Source organism: Eschscholzia californica, unplaced genomic scaffold (assembly GCF_041429995.1).
Source record: "Eschscholzia californica isolate CP2 unplaced genomic scaffold, dmEscCali1.0.p SCAF_3, whole genome shotgun sequence".
NCBI lineage: Eukaryota > Viridiplantae > Streptophyta > Magnoliopsida > Ranunculales > Papaveraceae > Eschscholzia > Eschscholzia californica.
Genome location: NW_028238420.1, coordinates 20,013,483 through 20,041,254, shown reverse-complemented (window position 1 = coordinate 20,041,254; position 27,772 = coordinate 20,013,483). Strand labels below are relative to the sequence as shown.

General features: G+C 39.8%; 1 long non-coding RNA gene across 1 annotated transcript in view; it reads left to right on the top strand.

Annotated features, from left to right (window-relative positions):
* Positions 1-8,387: 8,387 nt before the first annotated feature.
* Positions 8,388-27,772, top strand: part of LOC147548924 (uncharacterized) — a 53,514-nt gene continuing 34,129 nt past the window's right edge. Inside the window, exon 1 of the long non-coding RNA XR_015238012.1 lies at positions 8,388-9,083. This is a non-coding gene — a long non-coding RNA (uncharacterized LOC147548924). The remainder of the gene's footprint in view (positions 9,084-27,772) is intronic.

Below are 27,772 nucleotides of genomic sequence, written 5' to 3'. Positions count from 1 at the left end.
AAGTGTTTAAGTAAGCTTGGACTACAAGAGTCTCAAAGGAGGAAACATCTCCTAGATGATCTATCACCTCGGCAAGATATCTACGAAGGATCCTTGAACTTAGGAACTTATATTTATACTAGATACGAGATAACTACAAGGGAAACCCTAAACGCGAATAGTGAGAAACTTCCCTAAATGGTGGATCACGACCACCTCATCTAGACCGTCTAATCACAGTCGGTCTACTTCAACCTATAAAAGGGCCCCCCATCGTATTCAACAAGACATGTAAAAAATAAGTGAAAACACAAGCACTTTAACATGGGCCTCATCTTGAAATCCTAACAAGAAAGGGAGCCAAAGGGAAATATCGAAAGCAAAATTACTGAAGAAAAGTTAAGTCATGAAGAAAATTCAAGGCCAAAGGAGGTTATTTATTGTGGGAGAAGAAGATCAAGAGACCTCCTCAAACGAGATGAAAGCATTAAAGAAAGAAGGAAAGCTACCTCGGTAACGCACCAAGTCATGATGATTGGGCGACAAATCGCGGCTGAAGACTAACCAAGTCAGAGAAGGAATTAATGGGACCCAACAAACGTCAAGAAGTCAAAGAAGTGGCAGGACTCATGATTACGCATAAATTGTACAAACGTTGACTAACGTCAAAAAGTCAAAGAACATACCTGAAGTTCAACGGACCAACCCGGCTTAAGGCAGTAGAACAACTAAACCCTCGACGCTCCGCCACCTACACCCCTAACTGGGAGGTCGGCCAAGACAAGCTAAGAGGTATCAGCCATGTTTCGCCTACGACACGAACAGATCAGCCCTGGAATCTATAAAGGAATGAGGGGGGTCTACGTAAGCAAGGCCGGTGCCTCACGCCTTAAAGGTGGATCACAACCGCCTCATCTAGACCGTCTAATCACATTCGGTATACTTCAGCCTATAAAAAGGGCCCCCCATCGTCTTCCAGAAGGGAAGCTTGAATACGATCTCTCAACCAGAAAGATCGCCCCTTACACTGAGTTCCAATACTCGCCCCCCCAAAAGGTTCAATAAATATTCAATCTATTACCACAAAGAGTAACTTGGCTGTCTTCAGCGCCGGAGCAGTTTTCGAACTCTCTACACGTTTTCCCCCTAGGAATCAAGAGTTGGAGCGAGGAGCAAGGAGAAGGAGCAGGAAACAGGAATCTCATTCAACATAACAGAATATTTAATGATAAAGGAAGCTGTCACTCATCAAGTCCCGCTTTCATGTTGATATAACGGAAGGCCATTTTTTAACATCAGCAGTAGCAGTTACCAATGGCCTTGGGGTATCTAATACGCTTTCTTTGTTTGAAGATTTGAGAACACTTCTCAAATTCTTCTCCCAATCTAGAAAGTTGTTTAGATTCAACTTTTTCTTCTCAAGGAACGAATCTAATGGTGAACTAAAACCATATTCCATCTTCATTACATAAAACAGAAAAAGGATTTTCGTAAGTACTACATTCAATATTCGCAAAAACTTGTTTTTTCCATATTGTTCAATGAAAACCGTCCTCGTTTGAATAATATGATTCAATTTCTTCGGAGTTAAGCGTACTAAGGCACTGCCCTTAACCTCATCTTCATGGGTGGGTAAACTCTTTACTGATCATACTCTTATAACTCTTGGTTGATGAATTACACCGAGTGGGTTTCTCTATATAAGGGTCATTAGAGAACAGAAAAGGTGTGGATTTTTCTCAGGAAGAAAAATTATACAGCTCTCTCTCTCTCAATATACAGCTAGTGGAGATAGAGGATTGTAGAGAAAAAGCTTATGTTCTATCAATCTAGTCAAGAAGAAGGGTTCTTCTCAACCTGCTATTAAGTCCTAGCAGACTGAAAGGAAGGGAGATCAAGTCAACATACTCGGTGTCTCAAGTAGAGGAGTTTTCTTCTCCGAATCTTTTTCTTTCTTTAATGTTATTAATTTTTATCTCTCCCAACATGATTATGATCTCTTTAGTGATGAGTAGCTAATTTCTCTAATCTAGGGTTAGGATGAAGCCTTAATCTTGTATGATAGGATGACATTTTTCTCACGATAAATATATTCGATGTGATTTGATAGATAAATTTAATTTCTTTGCACTTATTTTATAGTATCTCCTTCATTATTTATGCTTACAATTTGATGTTACATGTTTAGACTTAGAGTCTTTAATGTATTGTGACGCCCCGTGTCCCAAAATAGACATGACCACGCCCCGGCAACTCACAGACGAGACAAAAATCTGACAGAGTCTCCTCTGTAAATCGAACCGGTCGCACCTGTAAACCTGTCATGCAAACCATACATTCGCATATACAAGAATAAACTATTAAACGGAAGCTAAACAAACTCAACTCAATTTCGGGTCGAAACCCGAACCACAAACATACAAACGCCTCATACAACACCGATACAACTTATAAACAACTCTAAGTTTTACGTATATACATATTAGAGTTTGGTTTCTGCGATAAATACATAACTTGAGAATAACGAAAAATCATATAAAACGACATAACTCTGCTAGCCTCGTCAGACAAGATCACCGGCTGGAATACACACTCCGCCTCGAGGCTACAACCAAGAACCTGCACACGAACAACTGGTAGGGGGTCAGAATACTCACCGACACGAGTTATTCTGGTAGAAGACCAATCCAAAACCCATCACGTTTTCAAAAGTTCCTTTAATAAGTTGTAAACATCATGACAAAGCGAGTTATCAAACCAGTTACCGTATATACTATATACAAAACCATTTTCCTTAATGTAGCAAGCAATAGCAGTGATTAGCTGCCCACCCATGGTGCGCTCCCAATAAGAGGAGAGTTCCTCAGGAGAACCTAGAGTGCGTTAGATAGTACCAGCCCATTTATGGCACTAGCTAATGCACTACGTCTCCTCGAGAAAGAGACTTACCCCTAGCCGGTAAGCCCCTCTCCCACTAAGGGACTCCGCAATCATTGAAGAGTTTACCTCATGATACATATATACCTTACGTATCTAAATAAATTTTTGATCACCGAGTTCGAATAAGAGAGCCGTCCCCCAATACCCATGGAAGGACCTGAACCTCATTCTCTTCGGTACCCTGTCATGCATCTAATGCGATCTTTCAAAATCAGTTTCATTCGTATATCAAAACCAATATTCATATTCAATTCATTATCTTATCAAACACGGAAGTGGAACAACCAAGAGTCATATCGCCACAAAGCAGAGGGATTCCCAATCAATGTCACCTCCCAGTCGAGCGGTCAGGAGTACGTCCCTGAGTCTCGAACTGGAGGCACGAGCACCAATGGCCAGCAAGTGAAGCACTCTACTCCCACAGGTCTCATGACTAGTGTCGTCCACCTCACCGGTCTCACACGGATCACAACCGTGTCCACATGTCATCCTACCCTCAATGGCTACGTGCCCGTAGGTTGACATAATCCGCAGTCGGGTACATACAAGAAAATCCCAGTAGTTCACAATCATCGTGAAATCAGTTCGAAAATATTCATATCGCATCAAAACATTTCAAGCATATTTCAGTTCATCACATAAATCGAGTTTCATGCTACCTAAACTCTAGTTATAATGGCGCATATATAACTGTATAATCTAGCATATTCATTATCTATAAAACCATGCTGGATAAAAGATTCAGAACCCCTACCTCAGTCCTTGCATCACCAAAGACTCCCCACCTACCAGACGACCCAATTCCTCCTCATTCGCAAACTCTGGGATAAGGAAGAATAACCAAAAATCGAATAGAAACATTAGGTTCTTATACTAAGAACCTTCGTAAATAAAAAGAATCATTAAAACAAAACCATGAAAACTTAAAAGTAAATTCGCTAACTTCGGAAGACTTTAAGTATCTGTCGAATCGATCTCTAACTTTCATAACCAAGTCCATTGAATACTTGAAATGCATCGAAACCAACAAACCAATTTCCCAAAAACTCTATTTTTCATTTTAGAGTCTTCATAAGCTGACAAATGATATAATGAACTATATAATATAAATCTATAACCGAAATTGTTCATTTATATGAAATACGACAAAATTCTGGTAACCATCTCTATTCCAATTCATTCCAAAAACTAGTCCACATATGAAATTCGAGCCGTAGAATAATTCGGCAGCACCCCGTCTATATATGGTCACCCCTAAATAGTCCATAACATTCTAAACATGATCCTGAACATAAATCATTAGAAGAAATCGAATAATAATCGTCTAAATAGCTCCAAATTTCGATCCCAAATGAAATTAGTACAACTATACAGTATACGAAATAGCTATTATAAAACCACCAAATTCGGACGAAATAGAAAATTCTGAACGGATAGATATGTAGAACAAGTCGATTGGAATTACCTGGAACAAATTTCGTTTAATTCCGACTACCGGGCGCGAAGAAATCGACGAAAGAAAACCGTAGTTCACTTAGTCCTAAAACCCATTTCACCCACACGGTTTCTTTCTTTTCTCTGATAGTTTAAATTGAATTGTAAAGCAACTAAATGAAATTGGCTTAAAAAAGAGATGAGACTTTAGTGGTGACGTGGGTTGCATGCATGTGGGGTAGAAATGATTTTAAAATTGAATTCGAATAGGTGGGTTTCTTGGGCGCCAAGTGTCGGTTATAGGGGTGGGAATCGGTCCGGACCGGTCGGTACCGGACTCTAACTTCATCGAACCGGTCGACTCGGACATAAACTGTTGGTGACCACCTATTTACTCGGGCGGACTCGGACGGTCACTCTAAAAAATTCTTTGTCCATTGACCGTCCAAGACCGCTTATTTTACCGGTCCAGTCGGACACCGGACGGTCTCGGTCCGGACTTTCCAATAAATTTACTTAATTCAGAACTTTATTTTTATTACCACAAAGAAAATTACTTACAAATGAAGATGTTTAGCCAATAACTCAAAAGTAAATATAAAAAAGAAAAACACACAGTTGATCATCATTTGACAAGATATAATTAAGCCAAGCACTAATGTTTGGTCTTCTAGAGGACTATATGACTATAGCCAACGATCATCATATATTCATATGTCTATAAAATTCAACGGTCAACTTCTAAAAATGAGGACAGTTTAGTCGGTCAACCTATTCGGTCACTCGTACCGGTCGGTTAGCGGTCGGTCCTTCGACATAGAATTTTGACCGTGAGCGTTCGCCAATTCTTTCGGGCCGGTCGGACACTGACCGTTATGACCATCGGGTGTCCATGGACATTTTTTATCTCGGTCGAACGGGTCGGATAGCGGTCTTCCGGATCTTTTTCCCACCCCTAGTCGGTTATGAAGAGCCCATGGAATTAAATCACTACTAAGTTCTTTATTTATATATACTTCATAGATAAGTCCCACCATAATTATAACTTAATAGTTCAACCTCCATCAATTACCATTTGACCCTTAATTTAACTTGAGCCAAATGCAAAATAGTCCTTGTAGTAACCTTGAAAACACGGGATGTTACATGTATCATGCTTAGGGTTTGATATGTAATAGTTGGAGCATCTCTTGAATATTTGTCTTGAAATTAAGATATTAGATGTTTATGTCGTTTTAAAAGATTATAATTTTCCGAGGTTTGGTACGAATGGTTGCCTTCCCTTGAGTTATAAGAAAAATATTTGATTGTGAAAAACTAGGTCATTTTACATACATGATAAGGTGGATTCTGAAACCCTAGGTTTCCTCCTTATAAGTTTCTCCATTAATTATATTTCCGTTGTTTTAATCAAGTTCGTTATTTTTATCGTCTCATCACAAAAATCAATTTCCAAAGTAAATCCAAATTAGTTATAGGAGTCAGAATAGATTGACTTAGTCTCTGAGGAACGAATCGGACTTACCGGAATTATCACTTGACGCCCGTATACTTGCGGGTGGTGACCTATTTAGGAAACTTTCTAGGCCCATCAAGTTTTTGGCGCCGCTGCCGGGGACTATGTTTTAAATTTTTTCTAAACTTGGAAAGTTTTTATTTTTGGTAAGTTTTGACTTTTTGAATACTTTGACTTGCTTTTCTATTTTTGGTGTGTAGAGCACTAAGGAGCTAAAGAGGAGGCGCAACAAGGAGGAGGACCTCAAAAGAAGAAATTTACATTTTTTTTTTTTATTTTGGTGAGAAAGAGAGACTTTAAACTTTCTTAATTTTATTTTTTGGATTAAAGTTTTGACCCTAAATTAGAGGGCTTTTAAATTGTAACCGAAAATCAAACGAAGCCTCGGGTTCGAACACTCGCGGGGAGAGTGGCCCGGGTCGTCTGCAAGGGTCATCGCCCGTCTTGAACGGGAGGTAATTTCTTTAATCACCCACGAAGCCCCTGTCAGTGGGTAATTGTGTGTTTTGTGTGCCTAATTGCTTGATCGAATTGTTTAGTATAAGCATTCTAGTAAGGGCAATAACCCAATTGAAAGATAGGAGACGGATTTCATCACCGTTCTCTTGCCCAAATAGGTAACAACATTCACGATCCTAAACCTCACCTAAAAACTAAAATTTGATTTAGACATCAGCCCCTAAGGTGACGAGCTCATAGGATCTTTGGAACAATTCAGGGACTTGATTTTTATTTGGGCATTCTTAAAGGGAAAGTTCACTCAACTCTTTATAAGGTCGCCTCGAGAAGAGGAAACGTTACCAGGTTGGACGGCTATCACAACGTTTATCGTTGGTCGTCTCCAAGAGTTGTTTGATCGTAGTACTTGGACGGAGTAACCCTCATAACAATTATAGTTCAAGCTTTGTAACGAAGTAGGAGCTGTCTAGATTTTTAAGGGAAATCTGACCAACTTGTCATTCGTCTAGATTTTGTTTAGGTTGCTTGGTGGAGTCAGACTGATTGTGTTTGCTTTCCTCTAGGGTCTTCGTAGTGATTCCTCGGTTTTCGATTTAAAAAAAAAAAAAAAAAAAAAAAAAGAAGTTTTGTTGAGAATATCCTTGGTCATTGGGCTCTAGTTTATGCACGATAGATATCGTGATAAGAGAGGTCGTTTCATCAGTAGAGAAACACATTCAAGTAATCTTTTAGCGAATCTCTCTTTGAGTGACACTATGGGTGAAAATCCAGACCAAGCCAGGGGTGCAAACCCACCTATGACACTCAGGGATTACATGAATCCTACTAGAAAAAGTCAACCATCAAGCATAAGGTTACCCCACTCCACGACTCACTTCGAGTTGAAGCCGAGCATTATTCAAATGCTCCCGACCTTCCGTGGGGTTGAGAACGAGAACCCCTACCACCATGTTAGGGATTTTGAAGAAATATGTGGGACGATGAATCTCCCCAATATGCCTGATGACATTTTGAGACTTAGGTTGTTCCCTTTCTCTTTAAAAGAGAAAGCAAAATCTTGGTTGTATGCCTTACAACCTCATTCCATTACTAAATGGGAAGAATTAAGCAATTTGTTCCTTCTGAAATTCTTCCCTAAACACAAAACTATCACTTTAAGGCAAAGTCTTAACAGTTTTGTGCAACAAGAAGGAGAGTCTCTCTATAACTATCTTGAGAGGTTCAATGAACTTGAACTGCAGTGTCCACATCATGGTTTTGAAAAAATGAGACTAGTCCAGATTCTTTATGATGGACTAAATTATTCAACTACATCCATGGTAGAGTCATTCTGTAATGGCGGGTTTATCGGTAAGAGTGCTGATGATTGCATGGCCTTTTTAGAAGAATTAGCTGAGAAATCCCACCAATGGGAAACTTCTAGAGGACCTCCTACTAGGACAAATATTACTCCAAATAAAGGTGGCATCTATAGAGTTGATGAGTCAGAACTTAAACTCGCCGCCATGGCTAGAAGAATAGAAGCCCTAGAGCTTGGTGATGTGACACGAAAATGTCACATTTGGAGAGCCTAACTTAGACTAATTAGTCCTTTTCGAGTGTTATTAATAATAATTTTATGTGTTTTTCATGTTAGGTACCTATTTTGGAGATAAACATGAAATTTGGAATAAAGAAAGCGAATCATCACTATCATTTCATGTGTCGAAAAAGATAGAAAAAGACTTCAAGCAAATCAAATGACAAGAGGAGTTAATGACGAGTCCGACGGTGAAAACGGAATTCAATTCGGAGTTCGGACGGGGAAGATGTGAAAGATGGAAGCTAAGGTCTTTTCTTGAAGGCACTCTCCTTTGTTTTTAGTTGGGAATCAAAGTCAAGCCCACAATGAAAAGAAGAAGAAAGAAAGGAGTAGAGATTTTAGAGGCACCTCTTTAGGGTCCAAGATGAAATGGTCTAAAGACTTAGTCAAACCTTGACTAAGTCTAGGGTTTGACTCAAGTTAGAGAAAGGGGTCAAAGGTTACTATTCATCTTCTTCTTGATGGATCTTCTAGCTTGAACCAAGGAGAGAGAGAGAAAGGAGGCTAGAAACTTGAGGGTTTGTGGTTCAAGAGCTTGAAGGGTTGAGAGTGAAGGAGAGAGAAGGAAGAAGGAGGAGGGCCGGCCAAGCATAGGCCGGCCAGCACACTAGGCCGGCCTAGCTTGGCCGGCCGAGCAGCAGCCCGAGCTGCAATAGGAGCAGCAGCTCGGGACTGCTGCAATCACAAGGGAACGGGAGCTGCAGCACAACAGCCCGGGAAGAGAACGACATCAACAGCGTGAGCAGCGCACGGGATGGCTGGAAAACGACCGGAACAGCAGCTCCGAGTTCTCTTGCACGCGACCAGCAGCTCGGATCTTCATGGAGGGCTCGGGTTTCACGTCATGGAGCACGGGACGGTTGTGGGACGTGCGCGACAGCAGCTACCGGCTCGGGAGAAGCTTGTGTTGGCCGGATTTCATGCATTTTGGCCGGAAACTTGGCCGGAAACTTGGCCGGATTTTCTGATTTTTCCGGCGACCTTCTTGATCCGAAACCATGGGGCTTTTACTTCTCATGTCCTTGGCTAGCTTCCCATGTGATTTGATTTGATTTTGGGCTACAAATTTCTAGAGAGAGAAAGCTAGGGTTAGCTTTAATGGAGGTTGTGTTCTAAATGGAGAAGATGATGGTGGTCGCTATGGGGAACCCAGAATTTGCTAAGGGGAGATCGGCTGCTCCTTAAAGACTCATATTTTCCGACGATCTTAGCCTCGAACCACATCGAAAAAGGGGGATTCTCTCATCATTTCCTTTCCATTTCTTATTCAATCACCATGTTTAGCTAACTTTAGTGTGTCGATTATATGAGATGAAATGTGATGAATTCGTGATTATGTTTAATATGATTTGATGTTTTGATTATAAATTGACGTTCATTTATTTCGATTATCGTTTTGATCGTATTTTCATGTGTCTTGTCAAGCACTTCGCATAGTTAATAGACGAAACGACGTATTCGATATCGATCGTAGTCTAAGTCATAATTTCATGTGTCTTGTCATGCACTTCACATAGTTAGGCGACTAGACAACACTTTCGTTGACTCGGGATTAACCGATTATGACGTTTATTTGACTAAGTATGATCTCCGGATATACGTAGTGCTTATAGACATCACCTTAGGAGTCGAACATCGATTATACTTAGGAACATTAGATCGGACCATACATAGCTGTAGATTTATCAATATGGATTCCCGGTTCGACACCTCTCTCACTTATTTATCTCCCGACTCTTGTTGCCTCCCGACTCTTGTTCCTCCGACACTTCTCTCGAATCTCTCTCGCCCGTTTTACTTTTGATCGCTTAGTAGTTTTATTTGTTTTCTTTATTGCTTATTCAATCAAAACCCCTTATTAATGTTTCTTCCTTTCCTTTTTTAGTTTAAGTTAGCGTTTAATATCTAGACCGAGGGATAAGACCCTTCGATATCCAAACTACCTTCCTATCCTTGGATCGATCCCGGCTTTGCCGGATTACTACTTGATACCTCCGCTTGGGTGTGCTATCCTTGGGAGTATCTCGACCTCTTAGCGGAGAAGGCCCAAGATTGGGACACACCCGTTAAGAGTAACGTAGATATAGCCGAAGGAAACCATTACTCAAAAGGAGGCAGATGCTTTTTAAAGGAGAATGGGGAAGTAGAAGATAAAATTGCATACATAGCTCGGAAAGAATTTATAGATATGCATGATGGTGATTTAGAAATTGATAGTGTCTGTAGCATGTGTGCAAGTCGAGAACACCTAGCGAGTAAATGCCCTACTATTTCTCTTTGTCGAGATGTCTCGTTAGGATGCACAAATGTCGTGAACACTCATATGAAGCCCGTAGGTTCGAGGAGTGATGTCTTTACCAATGATTATGAGAATCTTCAGGAGCCCTTAGTTGGTTCTTATGCGTCTCATCATGAGAGGACTCTTGAAGATGTTTCGAAATCATTTTATGAGGTAGAAACTCAGATTAGCCAAAACACCTTGCACGCCCTTAAAGAGATGGAAGCAAAATTGAAAGACATCGAGAAAGGGGTTTCACAACCCCAAACTCCAACAAATCCTAAGGGTACAGGTGAGGGTAATACACCTAGTGCTAATGTTAAGTCCAACTCCATTCTCGAAAGTGATGAAATGATTAACTTAGAGACTCCCATGACGGTAGACATACCCGAGGATCGTACGATTTTTGAGAATGGTGGTGGGCATAACGAGGTTTTTCAGTCGAAATCTGAGTCTAAACCAGTTGATAGACCTAAACCCTCATTCTCTCAACTATTATTGCCTACCTGTGATATATATATGCTTGCACCGGTAGTTCAAAGGGACAATACTATTAATGCTCAGGAGGACCATAACAACATGACGAGCTTGATTCCTGAGACCTTTGTAGATCATTTTGGTGAAATGCATGCCCCCTCTGTTATTTTATCAAACTTTGTTGCCTTGTCATCATCCAAGTTTGGGGATTACCTCTTATTTTTTGCCGTCTCACGTATAAACCCATACCATTACATTGTTGTGAGACGGTTTTTACTAGTTAAAACTTTCGTATGGGTAGACCCCGAAATATTTCGTCTTTTGTTATATGATTGGTTGGTCTATTGAGATGGGTTTGATGTTTGTGGGTATCATCTCTGGAAACCCTCCACGAGACCTAACTCGTGCTCTTGTGAAAGCAAGAGAATCAATGACTAATTGCATGGTTCGATGCAATCGAGTGATCCTGCGTGAGTGGTCATTTTTATGTGGTCATGCTTATGCTCCATTCTTATGTTTTATATTGATGTGTTAGGAGTGTTTCTCACTTTTTATACTTTTGGGACGTGGTTCGTTCCAAGTTTGGGGATGGCGATGGGCTTATCATCAACTTGGAACTCGAATACACAAGTCTTGGTAGTATAAATTTCTATCTCCGCCGGCTATGGTAATATCCTTCCACTCTTCTCTTTAACTTATTGTACCTCTTATCTTTTGGTGCGTATATGCTTAGAACATTGAGGACAATGTAGTTTTAAGTTTGGGGATGGGGATACGACTTTTTGGTCGCATGACATCATGACCTTAGATTTCAAAAGACAAGAGAGTTCAACAAATTGACCAAATTTGAAATTTTTTGGGTAGATTTGGTATGATTCTAGTGGTATTTTTAAGTATGTTGATGCATATGGCTCTTTCTCGATAAATCTTATGCATGCTCTTAGTCCCTTCATGAATGTTAAGTCCTTAAGTGTTCGTGTGCTATCATGTGAGTATCATCTTAAGGAAGAAGGGACATTTCTAAGTGACCTAAAATAGTCATTAGTGGAGACTTAAACCCATGTGAGATATCTGAGCCTTTTTATTGCCTTTGAGTGTACTCTTCCGCGCTAACTCCGAGTAGAATGAAGAGCTACTCAACTTCGCAACTTTCAATAGAGCTTAGACGATCTCATGAGCTCAACTTCCTTAGCCACTAGGAGTGACATCAGGATAGCGAATAAACCTTACTCTTGTAGTCCATGAAACCCGATAATAGTGTCAACTTTAGGGAAACGGATACTCCACCATCCATTCATCATACTACTCCTGAGAATGAAGGCATGAAAAGTAAAGAAAAAAGAATGTGAAAGCAAAGTGTGAAAGTAAAGGTGATTTGTTGAGAATACTAGTTTGTACTTTTGTGTTTGGTGTTTGGTTATGTGTGTAAAAAAGAGAAAAAAAAAAAAAGAAAAAAAAAAGGAAATGAAAAAGAAAAGAAAAATAAAAAGAGAAAGTTATTTTTGTGTAAAAGTTCATGTGAACTTTTGAGTGTTTATGTAAGTATTTGGAATAAATATTCAAAGCAAAAAGTCAAGTTAAAGGTTGTTTGAGTATTCTTTTATCATTGAAGGCGTCGACATTCTCGGGATTTCATCATCTTCCATTCCATCACTTGTATCCGTTTACCTTTAGGTGACATTAATAGAGGGTAGAGTGGGTGAGAAGAGTAAGTGAGCTTCCCCATTCCGTTAGTGGTTGTTTCCATTCCTAAGAGATCATTTCGTTTTAGAACTTGATATCCTCATTTAATTTTGTATGTGTTGAGTTTACTTTATTCCATGCTCACACATGAGAGTGAACCATTACAATTCGATTTTGAGTGATTTCATGTTTAAGAGCGTATGACCGTGAGGCTAAAGTCGAGGCGAAATGCGCTATGATAGGAAACAAGGTTTTGTAACTTTAGCCTTGGATGATACTCATGATGATGAGACATTTGCACTTGAGTATGAAACTATTAGTGAGGAGACTCTTAGCATGCTTTTGTGTTTATTGATTTGGTTCATATGTTTGACATACTTAAGTCTCTCACTTGTTGATCATCACCTTATTTGCATCGATAGTTGAACCCTTATGTCTCTTGGAAATCTAGAACTTTGTGGGTGTATTCACTGGAAACCCTCACGAGACAAAACTCGTCCTTTAGGGGTAACCTAAGGGTTTAAAGGCTTGTTGCATACGCTAAATGCAACCGGGATGCCTCCGAAAGTGAGTTAGGCTTTTGTTTTGTTTTATTTGCTCGAGGACTAGCAATGTTTAAGTTTGGGGATCTAGTTTTATTTGTTTTCTTTATTGCTTATTCAATCAAAACCCCTTATTAATGTTTCTTCCTTTCCTTTTTTAGTTTAAGTTAGCGTTTAATATCTAGACCGAGGGATAAGACCCTTCGATATCCAAACTACCTTCCTATCCTTGGATCGATCCCGGCTTTGCCAGATTACTACTTGATACCTCCGCTTGGGTGTGCAACCTTTTCAGGTGCATCAAGTTTTTGGCGCCGCTGCCGGGGATAGGTTTAGTAGTTTAGATATCGTATTGGTGTTTTGTTCATTAGTTTAGTATTGTTTGCTTACTTGAACGTTTATTTTCTTTGCTTTTTTTAGTTTCTTTTTAATTCTTGTTTTCTTTGAGGTACTTATCCAAGGAGCTTTAAAGGACGAAAGCAAACAAGTTTGGGGATAAAAAGGTAGAGACAAGAAAAGGGAAGAGGATCCAATTGTGGTAACAAACGTCACCTCTAGTATCGTTCTCTAACCTTTACCTATTTGAGCGGCTTAAGTGCATTTGCATCTTGTCTATTATTGATAGTCGTAGTTGAATTGAACACTTGTGATTGCTTGCATTTTGCTTTAATTGTGCTTCAATGGATGTTTATGGGAATGATAGTTGGAATGATGGGTATAAGGTTCATCGACCACTTAGAAGTCTTAGAGACTACCTTGAACCTAATATGGCTAGCATACCTTCATGCATCATATTTCCGAGTTATGAGTGTAATTTAGACATAGACCCTGAGATTATTCCATTACTTCCTATATTTCGAGGCCTAGAGAATGAAGATCCATATTTTCATTTGAGAGAGTTTGATGAGATTTGCTCGATACTCCCAATCAATGGAGTACTTGAGGAAGTCGCTAAGCTCAAACTATTTCCATTATCATTGAAAGAGAAGTCGAAGATATGGTTTCATTCTCTAAGGCCTAGGACTATAAGAAGTTGGGATGAGATGACTAGGGTGTTTTTGAAAAAGTTTTTCCCATTCCATCGAACCAACACCTTAAGAAGAGAAATTATGAATTTTGAGCAACACAAAGAAGAGACCTTCTTCGGGTGTTGGGAAAGATTTAAAGACCTCCTTCTCGCATGTCCACATCATAACTATGAAATATGGAGGGTCATCGGGTTCTTTTACGATGGCTTGACCTCCAAAATGAAACACTTCGTGGAAGTGATGTGCAACGGAGAGTTTATGAGTAAAAGTCCTAATGAGGCTTGGGAGTGGCCGGAACACCATGAAAATTCCGGCCAAAGAATGGTCAAATCCGGCCAAATCATGGAATCCGACAACAAAAACTTAGATCCGGGCTAAAGGGAGCTTGCAGCCGCGTCTCGAGCTTCAGGTCGCGCCCAAGGATGCATCCCGAGCTGCAGCCGTGCTCCCGTGCTGGCTGTGCGCGTCCAACTCGTGCAAGCTGCTGCTGCTTGCGCCGGAGCTTGCATGGTGCTGCTCCCGGTAGCTGCGTCTTGCTGCTGCGCCGGCCCGTGTTCTGTGCGTGCTTCCTCTCGGCTGCCACCTTGAAGACCCGAGCAGCAGCCACCTTCTTGTGCTCGTCCCGAGCTGCTGCCGGCCAAGGCTAGGCCGGCCTTAGTGCTGGCCGGCCTAGCTTGGCCGGATCTTCCTCCTTTCTTCTCTCATTCAACAACCAAGAGGAGAGAGAGAGAGAAGGAGGCAAGGGGCTAGGGTTCTTCATCACTTAGTAGAGTTTGAGAGAGAGAAAAAGAGAAGAAGGAGAAGGAGGAGTGCCGGCCAAGGCAAGGCCGGCCTAGGCTTGGCCGGCAGCAGCTCGGGCTGCACGGCAGCAGCTCGAGCTGCTCGGGAGAAGCTGCTAAGCAGCACAGCTCGGGAGAGCTTCAGACCAGGCCGGAGCAGCACTTGCTAGTCGCGACCAGCAGCATAGGACGCGTGGAAGCAGCTCGGGTAGCTGCTGCTCCTGGCCGGATGCAAGGTAGCTGCTGCATCTGGCCGGTCTTGATGCTTCATAGCTCGGGACGTGCAAGGGGTAGCTGCTCACGGCTCGGACGTGCAAGGACAAGAAGCTCACGGCTCGGGACAGTAGCCTTTTGGCCGGATTCCATGGATTTTGACCGGATTTCTTCATATTTTGGCCGGACTTATATGAGTTTTCCGGCAACCTTCTTGGTTCGAAACCTTAGGGCTTTTACTTCCCATCATCTTGGCTAGCTTCCCATGTAGTTTGATTTGATTTTGGACAAGAAATTTCTAGAGGGAGAAAGCTAGGGTTAGCTTTAATGGAGGTTGTGTTCTAAATGGAGAAGATGATGGTGGTCGCTATGGGGAACCCAGAAAATTGCTAAGGGGAGATCGGCTGCAACTAAAACTCATATTTTCCGACGATCTTAGCCTCGAACCATCATCGAAAAAGGGGGATTCTCTCACCATTTCCTTTCCATTTCTTATTCAATCACCATATTTAGCTAACTTTAGTTTGTCGATTATATGAGATGAAATGTGATGAATTCGTGATTATGTTTAATATGATTTGATGTTTTGATTATAAATTGATGTTCATTTAGTTCGATTATCGTTTTGATCGTATTTTCATGTGTCTTGTCAAGCACTTCGCATAGTTAATAGACGAAACGAAGTATTCGATATCGATCGTAGTCTAAGTCATAATTTCATGTGTCTTGTCATGCACTTCACATAGTTAGGCGACTAGACGACACTTTCGATGACTCGGGATTAACCGATTTAGACGTTTGTTTGACTAAGTATGATCTCCGGATATACATAGTACTTAGAGACATCTACTTTAGGAGTCGAATATCGATTGTACCTCGACACATCAAATCGGACTACACATAGTCGTAGGTTTATCATTATGGATTCCCGGACTTCGACACCTCTCTCACTTATTTGTTGCCCGAATCGAGTCTTACCGTCTCCCGACTCTTGTTCCTTCGACTCTTCTCTCGAATCTCTCTCGCCCATTTACTTTTATTGTTTAGTTTAGCTTATTTTACTTGTTTGCTTTATTCTCTTATCACCTTATTCGATCAAAACCCCCCGTTTATCTTTGTTCTTCTCCTTTTTAGTCTAAGTTAGTTTGTGATACCTAGACCGAGGGATAAGACCCTTCGATATCCAAACTACCTTCCTATCCTTGGATCGATCCCGGCTTTGCCGGATTACTACTTGATACCTCCGCTTGGGTGTGCAACCTTTTCGGGTGCATCACTTGGTCAGCCTAAAGCATTCAGGGAGGATCCCACTCACATCATGAGTGTTGTAAATGAATCCACCTCTTATCCGTGCTCCGTCTGTGGAGACCCTTCTCATATAGGGAACAAATGTACCCTATTTCTTGGTTCTACTGAAAAAGAACAAGCTTATGTTCTTTACCAAAACTCTAGGCAAGACAATCATCAGAAGTATGACCCTTATTCTAACACGTACAATCCAGGTTGGAGAAGTCATCCCAACTTCTCCTGGTCCAAGAGTCAAAATCAGAGTCAGCCTAGTAATTCAATGAACCCTCCTGGGTTTAATGCTCCATGGAATCCTTATGCTCAGCCTAGTGCACAATATCCTCCGGAGAACAAGAACTCTCTAGAGGAGGCCTTCATAAAACTAGCTAATAGCCAAGTAGAGACCAACCAATCCTTGAATAGTCTGAAAATCCAGGTAGGTCAACTTTCAGAAGCCCTTAGCCAGAGGGAAAAGGGTATGTTTCCTAGTCAAACTGAGCAAAACCCAAAAGGTACACTAGGTAAACAACCAATGGATCAGGCCAATGCAGTAACCACCCTTAGAAGTGGTAGGGTAATTGACAATAAGGTAGGAGTTCCCGAAGATAGTGAACTAAACTCTGAGCAACCCACCTTACCAACTAGTGTCTCTAGTGAAGAGCCCGAGAAGGCTCCTGAGTCTGAGGAACCACCTGTAGTGCCTGAGCCTTACATTCCTAAAGCCCCGTATCCTCAGCGTCTCGTAGAGCCAAAGAAGAAGTCTCAGTTCGAGGAGATAATGGAAATATTTAAACAAGTCAACATTAATATCCCGTTATTAGATGCAATTAAACAGATCCCAGCTTACGCTAAGTTCCTTAAGGACCTATGCACTAGAAAGCGTAAGATGAATGTGCATAAGAAGGTCTTCTTAACTCAACAAGTGAGTTCTATCATCCAGCAAAACCTTCCACCTAAGTACAAAGATCCAGGAAGTCCTACATTACCTTGCACTATAGGGGACCATAAGATCGAGCGAGCTTTGTTAGATCTAGGTGCCAGTGTTAACCTTCTTCCTTACTCTGTGTACTTACAATTAGGTTTAGGAGAAATAAAACCTACTTCTGTAGTTCTTCAGCTGGCAGATCGGTCTGTCAGACGACCACGTGGCATAGTAGAGGATGTTCTGATAAAAGTTGGTGAGTTTATCTTTCCTATAGATTTCATCATCCTAGATACTGAACCCGTTCATGATACCCAAAGTCAAATCCCTGTCATTTTGGGTCGACCATTTTTAGCTACATCAAATGCTGTCATATACTGTAGAAGTGGTCTTTTAAGATTGTCATTTGGAAATATGACAGTGGAGATGAATATTTTTAATGCGGGACTTCACCCTGATGACATAGATGAGTTCAGTGGGTTGAACTTGGTGGAGTTATTAGTTCAAGATGCATTACCAACAACTCAATCGAGAGATCCTTTAGAAACTCTATTGGCACTTTTATGCTTAGATGAGGAAGCTAGTATTAATGAGATAGAAAACATATCAGAGTCTACTTCCTTATTCGTATCTGAGTCGATTAGTTTGCACACCTTAGAGTCACCACTTCCATCGTATGAGTCAATTGTTAGTTCTGACGAAACTTTTGAGGCACTTCTAGAGGAGCGAGAAGTTGAGGACATGTCATCTTCGGTATCAACACTGCGTTTTATCCATAATCTTATGGATAACCGCGAAACTCTTTCCAGAAACGAAGATGATGAGTCATGGGTGCTCAATCTATTAAATGAAAGTGATGACTCGTTTGACTTGGATGAAGATCCAGAATTCTTCAAGGACCCTGATTACATCATGATAAAAGAGATCACAGAAAGTTTATCTGAACCAATTTTTAGGGAATTTGAGTCAGGAAGTCGGGTTATTCCTTTGGAAGTACCCAACATACCTGTTTTGGAAACCGCTAGTCTAAGTATAGACGTCTTTGATAGTCCTCAAGATCCTCTTGCATCGTGTCCATCGGGAGCATGTTGGGAAGTTTTTGCAATCTCTCACTTGGGTTCTCCTCCTTACATAGATCCTTTCTGTCCGGACTATACTATTTCTAGTCCATGGCCAAACTTAACGACTTTATTGTCGTCTAAGTTTGGGGATTCTTACCTGATCACGATAGTCTCACCGGTACTGCAACATATTTACACAAGTGTGAGACTATCATTCACTAATCACTGCGTGTCCTGGGTAGATCCTCAGATGTTTCGCCTATTGGTTTATGGAGCTGTTACTTAAGGATTGTTGAATCATCTGTATCGTCTGGCTGAAGACGTTAAACTTAGCGCTTTCTGGGAGGCAACCCATGCAGAGGACGCTGAACCGGGTAATATCTCTCCCTTCATCCTGTTATTTTTTGCATAGTCTTCAGAACATTGAGGACAATGTTCGGTTTAAGTTTGGGGATAGGGGATTGAATTTTTTGCTAAGTCCTTATTTTAAAAAAATTCAAAAGGGTTCAAAATTTTTAATTTTGGGATTGAAAAGGCGAGTCTAGTTGTTTTTGCTTGTTAATAGTTATAGAGTCTAGTTGGTCGTACTATGCTTTTGCTGAAAGTTTTTTCACGAATTTCGAGTCTTGGAGTTGTTGTGCACTAGCCATGTGAGTGTTAGATAGGTGAAGAGTTGACTTTTCTTTAAGAACTTAATCGATCATTAGTGGAGACTTAACCTATGTGAGATTCTGAGCCTTTCTTGTTGTTTTGAGCGATCTCTTCTGAGCTAACTCCGAGTAGAATGAAGAGCTACTCAACCTCGCAATATTTATTAGAGCTCAGTTGATCTCTTGAGTTCAAATTTTACAACCACTAGGGATGTCATCAGGAAGCGAACCTTTCTCTTGTAGGCTGAGAAACTTGAAAGCAGTGTCAACTAGAAGAAGATAGGAACCTCATCCATCCTTTAGAACCCTGAGAATAAGGCATGAAGCAAAGTGAAGAGAATTTTACCCAAGGAAAGAGTAGTACCAAGAAAGTGGTTTTTGTATTATGAGTCCTATAAAAAAAAAAAAAAAAAAAAAAAAAAAAAAAAAAAGAAAGAAAGAAAAGAAAAGTAAAGAAAAAAATATGTTTGTTTAGTTTAAGTGTTTATCCCAAAGTAGTTCTTGAAGATTTGAAGACGTCGAGTTCTCAGAAGTTCTAATTCATCCTTAGTCTATCGACCTCTAGGAAGCATTGTTAGAAAGTAGATCAGGTGAGAAGAGTTGGTTAGCTTCCCCATTCCATATTAGTGGTTGTTTCCTTTTTATGAGATTAGTCGTTCATAAAGAAATTTAGTCCATCTTTTGTAATGTGTTGAGTTTTCTTTTATACTCATACTCGCACATTGAGTGAGCCATTTCTGAGTGACTTTAATTTTTGAGTGTATGACCGTGAGGCTGTAGTCGAGGCGAAATGTATCGAGACGGTAATCAAGGTCTTGTCTTTTCAGAACCGAAATGATACTCATATTGGCTGGTCACGTGCACTTCGAGTCTTGATTACTAGTGAAGAGATTTTTAGCATTTGTATGGTTTGATGGACTTGGATTTTCATTTCTATTAACTTTTGAAAATCTATCAGATAAACATTTTTAGTCCACATCATAAATAAACCCTTCTGCATTTTTGAAATTCTTGAATTTTGTGGGTATATTCACTACAAACCCTCACGAGACAAAACTCGTCCTCTAAGGTAACCTAGAGGTTTAACGGCTTGTTGCACGTGCTAAGTGCAATCGTGATTCCCTACGAAAGTGGTGAGTTTGGTTTAGTTTTATTTTTGCTCGAGGACTAGCAAAATCTAAGTTTGGGGATGTTTGATGAGACATGAAAATGTCCCATCTGAATCTCTTAACTTGGGCTAGTTAGTCAATTTCGGGCTGTTACTCTCATGAATTGTTTGATTTTCTTTCTCAGGTCTCATTTACGGAGTTCGATGCGAAAACATGTGATAAAGACATACTTGAGGGGCATTTTGGTCATTTTAATGACAAGGGTATTATGGTCAATATAAGTGCTCATGTGAAAGTAGAGTCGAAGACGAACTCGACGGCGAAAACGGGAGTCAAATTGGGGTTCGGATGAAAAAGGTGTAGCAAGTCAAAGTTTTGGTCAAGTTACTTGACCAAAGTACATCATGGAACGCTCAGGTACACATGGCGCAAATCTGTCGTCCAAGGGTACACTTTCGGTATTGTCTTGGGGTTCGGTGGGATAAAGATGGGATAGCATGTGAAGAATGATCCGGTACATCATGCATGCAGAGTTCAGTACTTCCCCTGGATCTAGCGGTTTGTGTTCCGTCAGCGCCACGTGGGATCATCAAAACGTGTGCTGTAATTCTTTCTCACACGACCACAACACACCAGATCACTTCGTCTTAACAAACCACGTCAAAGAGCAGCCGGCATTATCTCCTTACTGTTTCCTTATTAATAGAGCTAGAAAGAGAAAGAGATATTTTTCTTTCTCTTAATAGACAAAGAGATAGAAAGGAAAGAGAGTGAAGAGAAGGAAAGAAAATAAAAGGAAACCAGAGAAGGGGACCATGATCTCTCCATTAAAAGGAGAGCCGAGAGGTTAAGAGAAAGGAAGGGAGTTTTGGAGCTCGGTTTTGAGGACAACTCTCGGCTAAGAAAGAGAGAGAGAAGAAGAACAACTCTGTTCTTTATAACAGGGGTATCTCGGGTTTTAGAAGACAGCTACCGACGGTTGAGAAGACAGGGAGTTCGGCCATTAACAAGTGACGACCGAGAGCTAGAGAGAGAGAGAGAGTGAATCTTTTCTGCTTCTTCTTCTTCTTCTTCTAATCCTTCTCTTTGTGAGAGAGAAAAGGATACATAGAAAGAGTTAAGAGAGAGAGAGAGGTTACTGTTATGTAGAGAGAGAAAGAGTTTTAACTATTTATAAAATCCATCGAAATCATCTATTTCTTCTTCTTTCTTTCTTGTTTCTGTTAGGTAGAGAAAGAGAGAGATATATTATTGTTTAGAGAGATAAAGAGAAAGGATAGAGTGAGAAAGAAAGAGAAAACAGAGAAGGAAAGAGAAAAACCAGAGAAGGAAAATTATTTTCTCACCTGGAAATCGTTTCTGGGAAGATGAGAAAATAATTTTTCCTAAGGTTCTGTTTGGCTGCGCAGAAGAAAAAAAAAAGTGAAAAAAGGTGTTTTCTTCTCCGAATCTTTTTCTTTCTTTAATGTTATTAATTTTTATCTCTCCCAACATGATTATGATCTCTTTAGTGATGAGTAGCTAATTTCTCTAATCTAGGGTTAGGATGAAGCCTTAATCTTGTATGATAGGATGACATTTTTCTCACGATAAATATATTCGATGTGATTTGATAGATAAATTTAATTTCTTTGCACTTATTTTATAGTATCTCGTTCATTATTTATGCTTACAATTTGATGTTACATGTTTAGACTTAGAGTCTTTAATGTATCATGCTTAGGGTTTGATATGTAATAGTTGGAGCATCTCTTGAATATTTGTCTTCAAATTAAGATATTAGATGTTTATGTCGTTTTAAAAGATTATAATTTTCCGAGGTTTGGTACGAATGGTTGCCTTCCCTTGAGTTATAAGAAAAATATTTGATTGTGAAAAACTAGGTCATTTTACATACATGATAAGGTGGATTCTGAAACCCTAGGTTTCCTCCTTATAAGTTTCTACATTAATTATATTTCCGTTGTTTTAATCAAGTTCGTTATTTTTATCGTCTCATCACAAAAATCAATTTCCAAAGTAAATCCAAATTAGTTATAGGAGTCAGAATAGATTGACTTAGTCTCTGAGGAACGAATCGGACTTACCGGAATTATCACTTGACGCCCGTATACTTGCGGGTGGTGACCTATTTAGGAAACTTTCTAGGCCCATCAAGTTTTTGGGATTCATTTACAACACTCATGATGTGAGTGGGATCCTCCCTGAATGCTTTAGGCTGACCAAGCTCTAGGGTCACATGTTTTCGCATCGAACTCCGTAAATGAGACCTGAGAAAGAAAATCAAACAATTCATGAGAGTAACAGCCCGAAATTGACTAACTAGCCCAAGTTAAGAGATTCAGATGGGACATTTTCATGTCTCATCAAGGAGCGACACTTGGAGCTCTCGATCTTCACACGCGATTGGAAAGGTTCGTGGGAAAAACGCGATAGAGGTATTTATTCTCTTCTAGTTCATTGATTAGTTCATGCTATATGATCCTGGGTAATCTAGTGTTAACATATGATGTTTGAGATTCCGCTTAGAACACTAGGTAGTTGTATTAGATACACACAAAATCCTACAGTGGCATCACGAGCCAGTTGCAAGAAACTATCTCTGACTAGTCGAATTAGATTCGAACTTGATTGATTAGATGATTTTATGTTTGAATATTAATTTAGACATGAAATTGATTAGTTTAGATTACATTTAGACCTAATCGGATAGAAATTGAAAGGGTTTCAATGCATAGAACTTTAAATTTTCAATTTTTGAAAAGAGTTTTCAAAAAGGGAACTTAAAAGTTGATGAGTTTATTAAAAAAAACAATTCAAAACCTGTTGTTTTTGATAATTTTTCCTCAAACAACAACTTAGGGTTGAATGGGAGAGAAGACAGCAAGCTCGGATGGTAGTTTCTATTTTGTAAAATAGAAACTGGCAGACCGGACCAGCCAGGACGCGTCTGGCCATTCCGGGCATCTCGGGAGACAGAATCCCAAGATGCGGAAAGACCGGACTGAGATAGTCCCAGTCCAGGTCCTACTAGGAGTACGAGACATGAAGTCTCGGACGCCCAGACGCGTACAAGACGCGTCTGGAATCCTAGTCCGTCTCGGTCTAAGACCGAGAGAGAATCCGAGTAGGACTAGGAGTTCGAGACTAGGTCTCGGACATCCCAGACGCGCCTAAGACGTGTCTGGAATCCCAGTCCATATGCGACTGGGAGTCCGAGAAGGTCTCGGCCTTAGGCCGAGACATAGTCTGACTGTCCAGACGCGTCTAGGACACGTCTGGCACGTCCTAGCTTCTCGGACTTAATGTCTGAGAGAGCAATACTTGGTCAGACGCGTCTAGGACGCGTCTGATGCACCAAGACGCGTCTGTGGCCAAGGGACGCATCTGGCCTCGGGCAAGGACGCGTCCAAACCGGGGTACCCGATATATTTGGAACATGTTTTCTTGGTCCGGCCAGTGCTAAACACTTGTCCTAGCTAAGTTTTGGGTCAAACAGAGACTGGTCCGCGGGTATTTGACCAAGTTTTACTTAAGTCTTTAGAGTTAGACTTTTCTTCTTCCGATTTCAACCATATTTTCCGAAAGTGTTTAGCATTGGAAATCATCAAGGAAGAAACATGACGTTCCATTAGTCCGTATTTCACGAAAATAGACTTAGAATTCACGTTAGACATAGAGATGTCACAATTTCCCACAAATAGCTATACGAAACGTAGCGAACCTAAAAATAATCTAGGATACATACTTTATCTTATATTATTGTCATATTTTTGAATGTATGTATATTTATATGCGTGTGATTGCGTAGATAAGTATACCTTTAGATAGGTAAACGTTTTTTTTTCAAAGCATAAGTGTGATGTGCCCGAATAATTCTTAGAGTATAGGGGCTTAAGAAACCATTGACGAATTGAATGATGGGATCATGATTCGAGTGGGAGTACTCAATGGTGGTTCAAGGATATGTATCCAAACGAACCTTAGGCAAACAAGAAATAACCTAAAAGATGAGATTTTTTCGGACTAATACTAAGATTTAAGAAATCATTACGCAAACCCACATATCTTTACCTAATAAATCACAGTTAGTTATGCTAGAGTTCACAGTAACGTAACTTGATAAATTACGTAAAAGTCTCCAAAAGGAATTTTCTGTAATGCCTACCCAGATTAAGACACCTGTTGCGCCCTTGTTCATCAATGGTGGGTCATGCCAAAGCAAGGTGCCATCTTTTACCTCGGGACAATACGAGTAGATCTATGAAGAGGTCTACGCGTCTAAATGGTTATTCTCAACGAGTCAGCAAAAGGGTTTTGGATTTCGAGGCAAAAGGATGAATTAAACACATAAGTGTTATTCATCAACCAAGAGTCATAGGAGTATGATCAGTAAAGAGTTACTCACCCAGGAGGGCGGAGTTAAGGGCAGTGCCAAAGTACGCTTAACTTCGTAGGAATGGGGGTCTTGGAATCGCATTATTCAACCGGGGACGATTTTGAGTAATGTGGCAAAAATTGTTTTGCAATGATAATAAGTTCTAGGATTTTGTTTTAATTTTCTTTTAAAAGTATTGTGAATATGACTATTAGAAAATAGTTTTCCAACCTTCGTTCATTCCTTCAGAAGGAATTAAATGAAAATTATTTTCACGATTGGTAAAAAATCCGAGAAACATTCTCGTATTCGAAACAAAGGAAACGTCTGAGAATATCCCATTCCCAATGTTCACTACTACTTCAAACAACTTAGGATATGATTATCCACAAATTCTTTTGTGAACATCCATAAAATTCTTCTCTCACGTGAAGATTAATGATATGGATGCTTACACAACCATTCGACAATTAGAGGAAAAGTTCCACTAGATGTCGTGAATGGAGAGGTTGGGACCTCTAAGAAAGTCGTCTTGAAAAGAATATTGAGGAAAAGTGAATCTAAGAAACGTTCTTAAGATTCAGAAACCAAAAGAATATAAGAAGAGTTTTTATGATTCAAAGGGTTGAAGGGTCGACATAAAGGTTTCTAAAGCAATGGCTAGGCCATTCAAGGAAACTACCCTAAGTACCTGGAAGACAAAAGAAAAGGAATTATGAATTCGGATTCTCGTATCTTTGTTAACTAAGTTAATCTAGCAAGTATTGAAGACTCCCTTCATCAGGTGTTTAAACCGGATGTACGGCTCAGAGGGAGCTCAAGGGAATTACATACTTGACTAAAAGAAGAAAGGATCCAAGAGGGAGCAGAAGCAAGAATTGCTAAGGATGCTGAAAGGGATCAAAGTCTTCTTTTAGACACTGATCTAAGTAGAACTTAATAAGCGTTATTATGTTCTTCTAGAAACATCTATGTTTTAAAACAGAGCTAAATTGACAAAGAGGTTCTTAGAGAACCAAAAGCGTTAACAATGATACTATAGGCTATAATCAAAGGATTCAAAAAGGTGAACTCATGTTTTGTCATTGGTCAAGTTGACATAAGACACATGAAAGAAGATTCAATAGTATGGACTTCTGAGTCTGAATGATTTTGGAATCATAAGACATATCTGAATTTTGTTCAACAGGGCTATTTGACAAAGTCACCTTTTTGAAAGGGAGACATGGCTAGTAAACTAATAGTCTTCATACATAAAGATGTACGTAAAACTATTAATACACTAACTAGAGTTAACCTGAATCCACTTGACGAAAATATAAGTCATTCGATTGGATCGAGATGATAAGTATTTGAGTCAAGAATTTGATGACCATCAAAGAAGTTGAGAAATAGTTTCTCACCTTGCTCCACAAACACATCATATGGGTGATGAGTCCAAAGGGAGTAATCAAACAAGTTAGACATGAGTCGATCAATGGTGGGTATAAGCCAATCTTCCGAACACTTTCTAAGATATATTCTCAAACACGATCGTTCATCCTAACTAACCAAATTCCATCAAAAGCTGAAAAGACACCATAAGAGTATGAGTTTGGAATGGTTCCAAAGTAGTCTTTTCTTAAGGTCTAATGATATGAAATTAACGTAAATGGTTCCCGAGAACCAATATTACATATCAAACAGAATATTTCTTTATGACATAAAAAAATATTAAGGGATTCTTCCACAAGCAATCAGAGAACAAGGTGGTTGTTTCTCGTGGTGGTGTCTTCCCTGAAATAAGAGTTATTTCAAGAAGACAAGTGGGAGAAATATTAGATATCGAAGAAATTCGATTTGAGCAACAAAACTGACAGTGATGTACAAATGTCAGAAATTCCGAGTCCTATCTATTCAGAGCCAATAGACAGGGAAAGAGAGGTAGAGATGGAAGATCTCGAAGATCCTCCCGCATAAAGCGAATTAGATTCGCAGGAGAACTCTCAAAGAATTGAGAGCGTCTCAAAGTTGCTCACGCCCCTTATAGACCTTGAAAGCTCATAAATCTGTCTCAGAGGAAGGAGATCCAACTGAAGAAGAAAATGAGCTAGCTACACAAAAGCTATGACGGAATCACTCCGAAACATGGTTTGGAGCCATATGATCAGAATGGAATCCATATCTGAAATCAAGTTTGGAACTTGGTCTATTTTACTGAAAGGAAGGGTTCCTGTTAAGTCCAAATAAGTTTTTCAAAGTGAAAAACAGACAAGGATGAAAACATTGGTGTTTTCCAGAGCATGACTAAGAAACAAGGTCGCAAAGTTCATGGTATGGACCAGGAAAGACCAACCCTCGTGTCACAATGCTAAAAACCATAATGATCTATTACTAGTCAAAGAATGTGTACATGACACATTCAGGAGGAAGTTCACTCTTCTAAAGTTGGTGTAAAACGCAAGCTTCAAAATCCATCAAGGGATTAAAGCGAGCAAGTACGAGATGGAATCTTCGATTCAGCAAAGTATACAAGAGTTTTTCTTTGGGAAAGAAGATAAACCTTGAATTTAAGAAGTTCAAGAAGGTTAGTGGGAGTGACCCAGATTTCTTTGGTCCGGTATGTAGACGACATACTAGAAATTGAATACAACATTATGAATGTTGAAAAAGAGTTTAGAACTGACTCAATAAAAGGACCACACATAAAGGTGAAATACTTTTGGGCACCAAACATCTACAGAGATAGATCGAGAAGGTGGTAAGACTTGTTCAAGAAAAGGTCTTGAAAAGTCTAATGTGAAACACTCAAACGGAGTACTTCTACACAATTCTCATGGCACACAACTTAGCAAGATTCAGAATCTGAAGGATTATGATGAGCAAGCACGCATGAGAAAGATGGTTATGCAAAAGGCATAAGATCGGTCATGTGAGACATGATTAGCATTCGTCCCGACGTCGCAAAGTACTTGGAGTATTTATGGTCGTCACCAATCAAATCTAGATAAGCTGATCTGGATCACACAAAGTACTTAAGAAGAACTTGTGAATTCTCGGTAAGAAAATAAAAGGTTGAAAAGTCATATGTTTAATTTCCAGAATAAGATGACAATCTTGACTTGGAAGAACAATAAGCTGGAAAGGTTCCAGGCAGAGACTGTTGCAAACTTTACAAATAAAAGAAAGTAGTTAAAACTTGGGAAGTTTTAATTTAGTATGGTAATACTAAAGATTATCATCGAATGATAACAAGAAAAATCCATATAAATTTAATCTATTAACTAAACTGTCACCTTAGACTAAGTATGGAAACAATACTAAGGTCATAGGCATTAAGCTTTAAGCTTAGACAAGTAAGATTGAGGGTGTTAGAGTTACACGAGAAGACTCAATATTACAAACTCTTATTATCAGAAATAAGCTAATTATTTCGTCGTTAAATCATGGTTTAGTGTTTAATCGACGGTCCAAAA